We start from the raw sequence: 7,841 nt of genomic DNA on the forward strand, positions 1-7,841 counted from the left end.
AACTAACCAAACCTTAACATAGGATAATAAAGGGATGCATAGGACCCCTAGAAAGAAGGTCTACGTTTCTGATGGAGATAGTGATCATGAGTACTTGGAGTATCTGAAAACCCTGGACCCATGTCAAGAGAATGATGATGCACAATTTGAGGAAAGACTAAAAAAAAATTTGGAACAGATAGACAAGAGCCGCGTTGAAACTCAAGAAAGTGAGAAACCCCCTTCACCGAAACTTGAACTTCTCCCCATCACCACAATGGATACCCCACTAACGAGTAATCCCTCCCCCACGCGAAAAAGGAGTATAGTCCGCTTTAAAGACATTCCCGAAGTTTTTGAAACCCTTAAAATCGATCATAACCTTGCCGCAAGTTTGCCATCATTCACTCCTGGTCGGGTAACAATCCCCGAAGCACACTCCACCCCCTTTTTGAGGTTTTCGGATTACAATAAAGGAAAACAAGAGGAAAAGGTGGGAAGAAAACACAAATCACGCCCCGTAGATTAACCCCTACAAGTGAGTTCGGAAGTAAGACAAAAAGGAACCTATTAATGGACCTATACCTATACAAACGAGACAACTACGCCCACTTTACTTCCGAAGACTGTGGACCCATTGACCCCATTGTGAAAATTTTAGTGGCAACCGAAAAGATCGAACATCAGAGACAGTAAACCAATTAAAGGACAGGTGTATGTCACTATCTGTGGACGCTATAAGGTATACTCAATTATTGTAAAAAAGCGACATTTTGACGAAATCAATTGGAATGACGTAATCACTGGGCTAACAAACTTGAGACATGCTATGACCTTAGACAATCAGAAACATTGCCGAATGGCCAATTCGGGTGACCTTCTACGAGCACTCCCTCAAAATGAAATGACGGAGCTTTTAGCAGGAATATTCCGCGGTGGCGATATAAATATCACACTATGCCACGGAAAAATCGAGGTACCACACTTACAATTACGCCCCAAGATAATATCAGAATTTCATGGCAGTCTGATTGGAGGACATAAAGGTATAACCAAGACTTATAGAAGAATACGTGAGAGGTATTATTGGCCTAGAATGCGAGACGAAGTCACAGAGTATATTCGCAAATGCAAGAGTTGCTTTGCGAATAAACTCGCCAGGGCTCAAACTCGTGAACCTATGCTAATAACAGACACCCCTGCGCAACCCTTTGACAAAGTGTCCCTAGATACCGTGGGAAATCTTCGAACTACTCCTAATGGCAATAGACACATACTAACAATGCAGGACAATTTCAGCAAATATTGCATTGCGGTCCCCATACCAGGCATAAAAACAACCACCATTGCCCATGCCATAGCAGCAAACCTCTTTTCTGTATATGGAGCGCCTCGATGCGTCCTTACAGATAGAGGAGGTAGCTTTATAAGCTCCCTAATGCGGAAACTTGAAAGCATCTTTGGGGTAAAACAAGTTACGACTTCCGGATACCGCCCTCAAACTAACGGAGCCTTGGAAAGAAGCTATATTGAATTGACGGATTATATTAAGCACTACGCTCAAGATTTTGACGATTGGGATCGTCTACTTCCTTTTGCCATGGTCAATTATAACACGCCGGTTCATGAAGCTACTAACCTAACCCCATTCGAGTTAGTTTTTGGACGAGTAGCCCGGATCCCTTTCTCCCTACCACTTAGACCAGAATTAGAAACCTATAGTTCATACCTAAAGGATCTCGTGGTCCGATTGCACGAACTTCAGAATCTGGCAGCCGACAAGCTTAAAGGAGCAAAACAACGCTCCAAAGAATTTTATGACCGAAAGTCAAGACCATCGAAGGTCAAGGTTGGCGACCAAGTCTATACCTATAAAGAGGTTAGGACGAACAAGTTTGACAATTAAGCTAATGGTCCGTACACTGTTGTAGGGTTAACCCAATATAATAATGTCATTTTAGAAGATGAGAATGGCGAAAGATTCGCCAAACACAAAGACAAGGTGATGGTTACCTATCTCTAACTATCACCTTCACAAAAATTTGCTATTAACATACATTACAATTTTTTATTAAAAAAGATGTACTTGGCACAATACTTAGTCATTTTGCACCTCTCCAACTCACTGATCGTGAAGGCGCAGATCAATCCAATCCCAATAGAACCAATTGACGGCCCCGGTTACCAGATCACCCCACTTGACATAAGTAGTGGGATATATTACAAATATTTGGGAGAAGTAAGAAGGTCAGTCAGTAATTGGAGGATCAGCATCTTCCTGGACATCGGCAAACAAGTGAGGCATTTCGAGGATTTGAATTACAAACTGAACGACGTGAAGCAGCAATGCTTTCCAAAAGAAGAATGGTGCGGAGTCCGAATCGAATCATTTCCCTGGGAGGACCGATGGGAGATAGCTGCAGACCTACAATGAGAACTTCAGCGGCAAATAGAAGAACTAGAAAGAACACGCCAGAATCTTCCTATATTGGTATCATCACAATTTCGAGCTCGGCGCAGTGTTCCCCTTTTTGGATTCCTTGCAAAGATTGCAGGACCCATAGCTGGTGTACTAAACTACGAAGATGGTGAACATTACGAAGCAGTTATGCAAGAATTGAATGAAGCACAAGCAAACTTATCACACCTTGTTGGAAAGCAGACACATGTGGTTAGGTCTCAATTAGAAAGTCTGCATAGTCAGGTGCAACATCACGACGAAGTCTTGCAGGAACTACACCAATCTTTTGACACCCGGAATAAGGAACTAAATGGACAATTTAAACATTGTGAATTCCAAGAATAATCCAAACTCCTGGACAAAACACTGGCTGCCATAAAATTGGGACTTGATCACAACATCCTAACGACGACAACAATGCTAGACGCAGTTCACGATGCTAGAAGAGGACATCTTCATCCTGGAATTTTATCTTCAGAACAATTGGGACCTATCCTCAACGACATTAGAAATAAAGCCACTGATGTTATTTTCCCCATACCTGGACCCAAGTTCAGCGTTGACGAATTGATTCAAGTAGCCACAACCAGTATTCTATGCGAGGACCACAAAATCAAAATTTTGATAGACATTCCTCTCCTGGAACAAGATAAATATACAGCATTCAAACTGCATCCACTGCCGACCGTTCAAGGTGATTTTGGAAATGGATCCGCCAGGGCATACGTGAATCCTACATACGATTACTTAATCGTTGACAAAGAGCAAAGAACCTATCTTCTGCTTAAAAATGAAGATTGGGAAAATTGTAGAACAACGACATCGTTTCATGCATGTCTGAAAAAATCACCCATTTACGACCTTCAGAATAGACCAATCTGTGAGGTATCGCTGATGACTAATCCCACAGACGAAGTATTAAGAACCTGTGATATCAGAATTACTGCAAGTCTAGAATCTTTTTGGAAACCCTTGCGGACCTTAGCAGCCTGGCTTTATTCCTTCGCCAAGCCGGAAGTGTTACTGATAATCTGCCACTCTGCCTATCCGATCAAAATAAATTTCACAGGTACTGGGATAATAAGGTAAGCCCCAGGATGTTCAGCAAAAACAAAAGATATAACCATCCCAGCAACAGCAACTCAGGTAGGCCAAACGGAAATCCTATACGAACCCGAGTTACACCTGGATATAAAACGGATTTCAAGTGTATTTTCTACCTATTCCCATTTAACGACTACGATGGAAGTTGAAGAGAGCAGCCGAACAAAATCAAGGATTCCGAGTTTCGAGACCAACTTCAAAACTCTAGAAGAATTGGAACAAAAATTAGAGGATTTTGCGATGCAGTGTAAATGGAAGTACCATCAGTCCATTCTTGTTTATGGATCATACGGAGGATTTATTCTTCTCAGCTTCGTCACTCTTCTTCTCCTGTGTAGAAACTCGATCACTAGAAAGATCAACATTGTCACCAACAAAAGTAAATTAAAGAAGGATGAAGTTGACCCCGTTTTGAAAGCAGGCTATAGGAAAAAGAACCATGGCGAATACACATATGTTTAAAGATCTAAGGAAATCCTTTCAACATCAGTGAATTTGGAACAAGGAGCAGAATTCCTGGAGATAACCTTAACAGCTAACGAACCTGTGTCACGCCGGCAAACATCAACTCCAGAAACACCTGAGAATCCTATATCAACAACCCGATCCTGACAATTAAATTTCGAAGACTTCAGAATCCTGGAAAAAACACAATCAACCACATCATCAACATCGACCAACAGCGTCAATTTATCAGCGAAGAACTACTTGAAAAGGGTAATTGTATTACCCATACAAAAACTTCAACCAGTCTAGTTGACAAACAAAAGAGCGCGCTATGTACACATTGTACCCATATATATATATATGACTAAAGTTTTTTTTTGGTTTAATTTTTCTTATTTGTTTAGTTTTGCCTTTTTTTAAATTTTTTTTATTATTATTATTTTTTGCATGAAAACCTACGATCGATTTCTTTAGTTAATTTCAGCACCGCCGGTACAGATCCTAGCACATTCTCATGTAAAAGAACAGAGAACTCTCGTAGAGGGAGGCTTACGTGGTCTAACCGCCGAACTACCACTTGAGCCGCCCTCAATATTTGTCAGACATCCTTTCCTACCACATTGTCAAAGGACTGGGTGCAAATGTGCTCTAATGAGACATCATCACCTGTCTAATGAGTTGTGGGAGTTTTTGGTCAGTGCCTGGTTGATGGAGAAATCGACCGTGGAAAACTATATCGGGTGAATTTCACCCGATATTATTATAATTATTGTTACCTTCGGCAGTTTCGATATATATATATATATATATATATCACTACAATTTTTCCTGAAACCAGAAATGATAAAATGCTTTTACTTACCGTGTGATGAATCATCAGTTGCTAAATGCTCCTCTCAGTTTTAGTCTCAAACGAAAAATTGTGATATTAAAAAAAAAGGGAAAGAAAGAAAGAAAAAATAATATCGAGAATATTATCCTATTCAAGAAAATGGAGTGTGCTGGTAGCTCTGTAATTTAAAAAAATAATAATAATAATAAAATAAAAAGGGGAAGGAATAAAATCAAGATTTGTCCAAAATTTATATATATATATATATTCAAAGTATAATTTTGTATAATTTTTTTTAGAAAAAAAAGGAGAATTTTATAATGAAGTTTTGAAAAATATTAATTTTGCAATCAAGTCTATTAAAATTGAAATTTTTGTCAAAACTTTATTTAAAGCATAATTTTGGTTTAATTTTTTTGGAGCGCGCGAGAAAGAGAAGAGATTGGACTCTTCACCGTAGACCGGGGTGGCAGCATTTGGGACAACCGGGTCCAAAAGAAATCCCTCCGAGCCAAGTGTCTCCCAAACTCGGTTAACCGGAACATTGATTTTCTAAAAAAAGGAGAAAAACTCTTTTCTCTCTCTATATTTTTTTTCCTCCTTTTCTCTCCCCACTCTTTCTGTTGTCAAAATTATTTTTTGTTTAGTTTTTACGATTCTATTTAAAAAAGGGGTAAACCACTCACCAGCTGCCATCTTGCTCTGGTTTTCGACTCCTGACCCCGGGTCTAGTAGTGGCACTGTAAAAAAGTGATTTTGAAGGCCTTGGAAACCGGCTGGTACCCGACCTCCGGTGCCACTGGTAATAAGGAACAGAGTGGGCTAAAAAGAAAAGAGAGAAATAAGGAAAAATTTAATTGCACATACACACATGTACTTGCATGAACACATATATACTTACATTACGGGGTGACACCTATCTACACTCCACTTGCCCTGGAGAACAGGCACCCTTCCCATCTCCTCCCGGACAACCGTGGGTGCTTATGAAATTAGGCTGCAACAAAATAAGAAAAGGGTTACATATACTATTCTCTCATATGTATGTAGTCCTACATATATATAAACATACCGTCGCCTAGTAACTCCGACAAAGATACTGTCCACTTTTCTCGCAACAGAGGTACTTCTGGTACCACTGTGTCCGGCTGAACCTCTTTCTCGGGCTACTGCTCCGAAGAAGAGGATTAGCCCTCCACAGTTCCTATTCATTATTACGAAGGGGAGCCGGCCTCCAGGTCCCAAACTCTACGAAGAATCTAAAAAAAATATATATATATATAAAAATATATTCATATATATATATATATCCTAAATTTTTTTTTAAACAAAACTTCTTTCAAACTGTTACTATTAAGTAAGTAGTTTTTCAAAATATCGACGAAAAATTGACAATTTCGAAAAATTGTAAATTTTTCCAATCTTAAGAATATTTGATGATTTGTCGAGATTTTGTAAGAACTTGACGTATTTCAAAATGTCGACGAAAAATCGACAATTTCGAAAAATTGTAAATTTTTCCATACTGATAAATATTCAATGTTTTATCAAGATTTTGTATGAACAAACGTTCTTCAAAATATCGACGAAAAATTGACAATTTCGAAAAATTGTAAATTTTTCCAAACTTAAAAATATTTGGTATTTTGTCGAGATTTTGTGAGAACTTGACGTTTTTCAAAATGTCGACGACAAATCAACAATTTCGTAAAATTGTAAATTTTTCCAAACTTAAGAATATTTGGCATTTTGTCGAGATTTTGTAAGAACTAACGTTTTTCAAAATGTTGACGAAAAATCGACAATTTTGAAAAATTGTAAATTTTTCCAAACTTCAGAACATTTGATGTTTTGTCTGCATATAAAATTCACCAAACACCCCTAAATTTTCATTTTAGAGCCAGAAAACCATTTTTACGTATGTTTATGCATAAAAACCTTTGTAACTTTCTTATTTCTGCACGGATTTCAAAATTTTTTTTTCATTTTAAAGCTGAGAAACAGAGCTTATTAGCCCATATTCGATATTTTTGTTTAAATTAATATTTATAAGAGAAAAATTACAAAAATGTTCAGAACTTGTCATTTATATCGCAATTTTTCAACTTTAACTGATGTTTTCATCATTAATTTTAATTTAAACATTTTTTCTCTTCTAGCGCTATTAAAGCGTATTAAATTCTGCATCTAATGAGCCCTATTTGAATAGATTTTGTAAAAAATTAACTGAATTATTGTAGTTTTTCTCTTTACAGATCTAGTAGCTGATTCAAGAACATTACAGTTTATTCTTTTCTTTTTCATTCTTAATTGTTTATGTATAGTATTTGTCAAGTTCTGACAGTTTTTATTCCATGTTGGTCATGCTAACAATGAGTTTTTTTTAACAAATATTAATTTTATAAATGAACTATAAACAAACACAATTGAATAAAAATACTCCAAGTTGTAAAGGTTTTACTAATTTTTGTCATTTTTTGCATTTTTAGAAATAAAATAAATTCTACTTCTTGTATCAGATCTTGAACAAGAAAATATATTTAATATTTGTATACAAGAAAAAGTACATGTTCTTGTACATATTCTTATCTAAAAAAAGCCGATTTGGAATAAGAAATATATAATTTTTTTAAAAGAAATAAAAGTGAAATGTGACAGATTTACCGACAATTTATTATGTGAGTAGTACTTATATGGCTTTTTTAGACTTCGAAACATTTATTTTATTCATTTATAATGTAAACTCGAATAAACAAACGTCAATTTAAATATTCAAAAGAAAAGAATTCACAGTAAGAAAAAATAATTCACCGTAACGTTCCAATTCGGTTTTTTCGACAAACCGAATTCAGTTTAAGTTACCACCAATTCTTTTCGTTTACTCCCAATTCTTTTTTTTACTGGGTAAACATGTACAAGAAGAGAAATAATTTTTAAAATAATTTTTTCTCAAATCTGGTGCAAGAAGAAGTACATTAACCTGCACAAGCATATGTATAAGAACACATACATTTTCTT

The 7,841-nt window shown here is 36.6% G+C and overlaps 1 long non-coding RNA gene across 1 annotated transcript; it reads right to left on the bottom strand.

The window, feature by feature from the left end:
• Nucleotides 1-5,267: 5,267 nt before the first annotated feature.
• LOC127279705 (uncharacterized) lies at nt 5,268-5,972 on the bottom strand. Its single transcript, XR_007842673.1, has 4 exons — nt 5,896-5,972; nt 5,725-5,820; nt 5,510-5,645; nt 5,268-5,375 (listed from the first exon to the last, which is right to left on the bottom strand). It is a non-coding gene; the product is annotated as an uncharacterized LOC127279705 (long non-coding RNA).
• Nucleotides 5,973-7,841: the final 1,869 nt, after the last annotated feature.

The sequence above is a fragment of the Leptopilina boulardi genome, unplaced genomic scaffold (assembly GCF_019393585.1).
Source record: "Leptopilina boulardi isolate dan_hultmark-lab unplaced genomic scaffold, ZJU_Lbou_2.1 LbouV2_222, whole genome shotgun sequence".
Classification (NCBI taxonomy): domain Eukaryota; kingdom Metazoa; phylum Arthropoda; class Insecta; order Hymenoptera; family Figitidae; genus Leptopilina; species Leptopilina boulardi.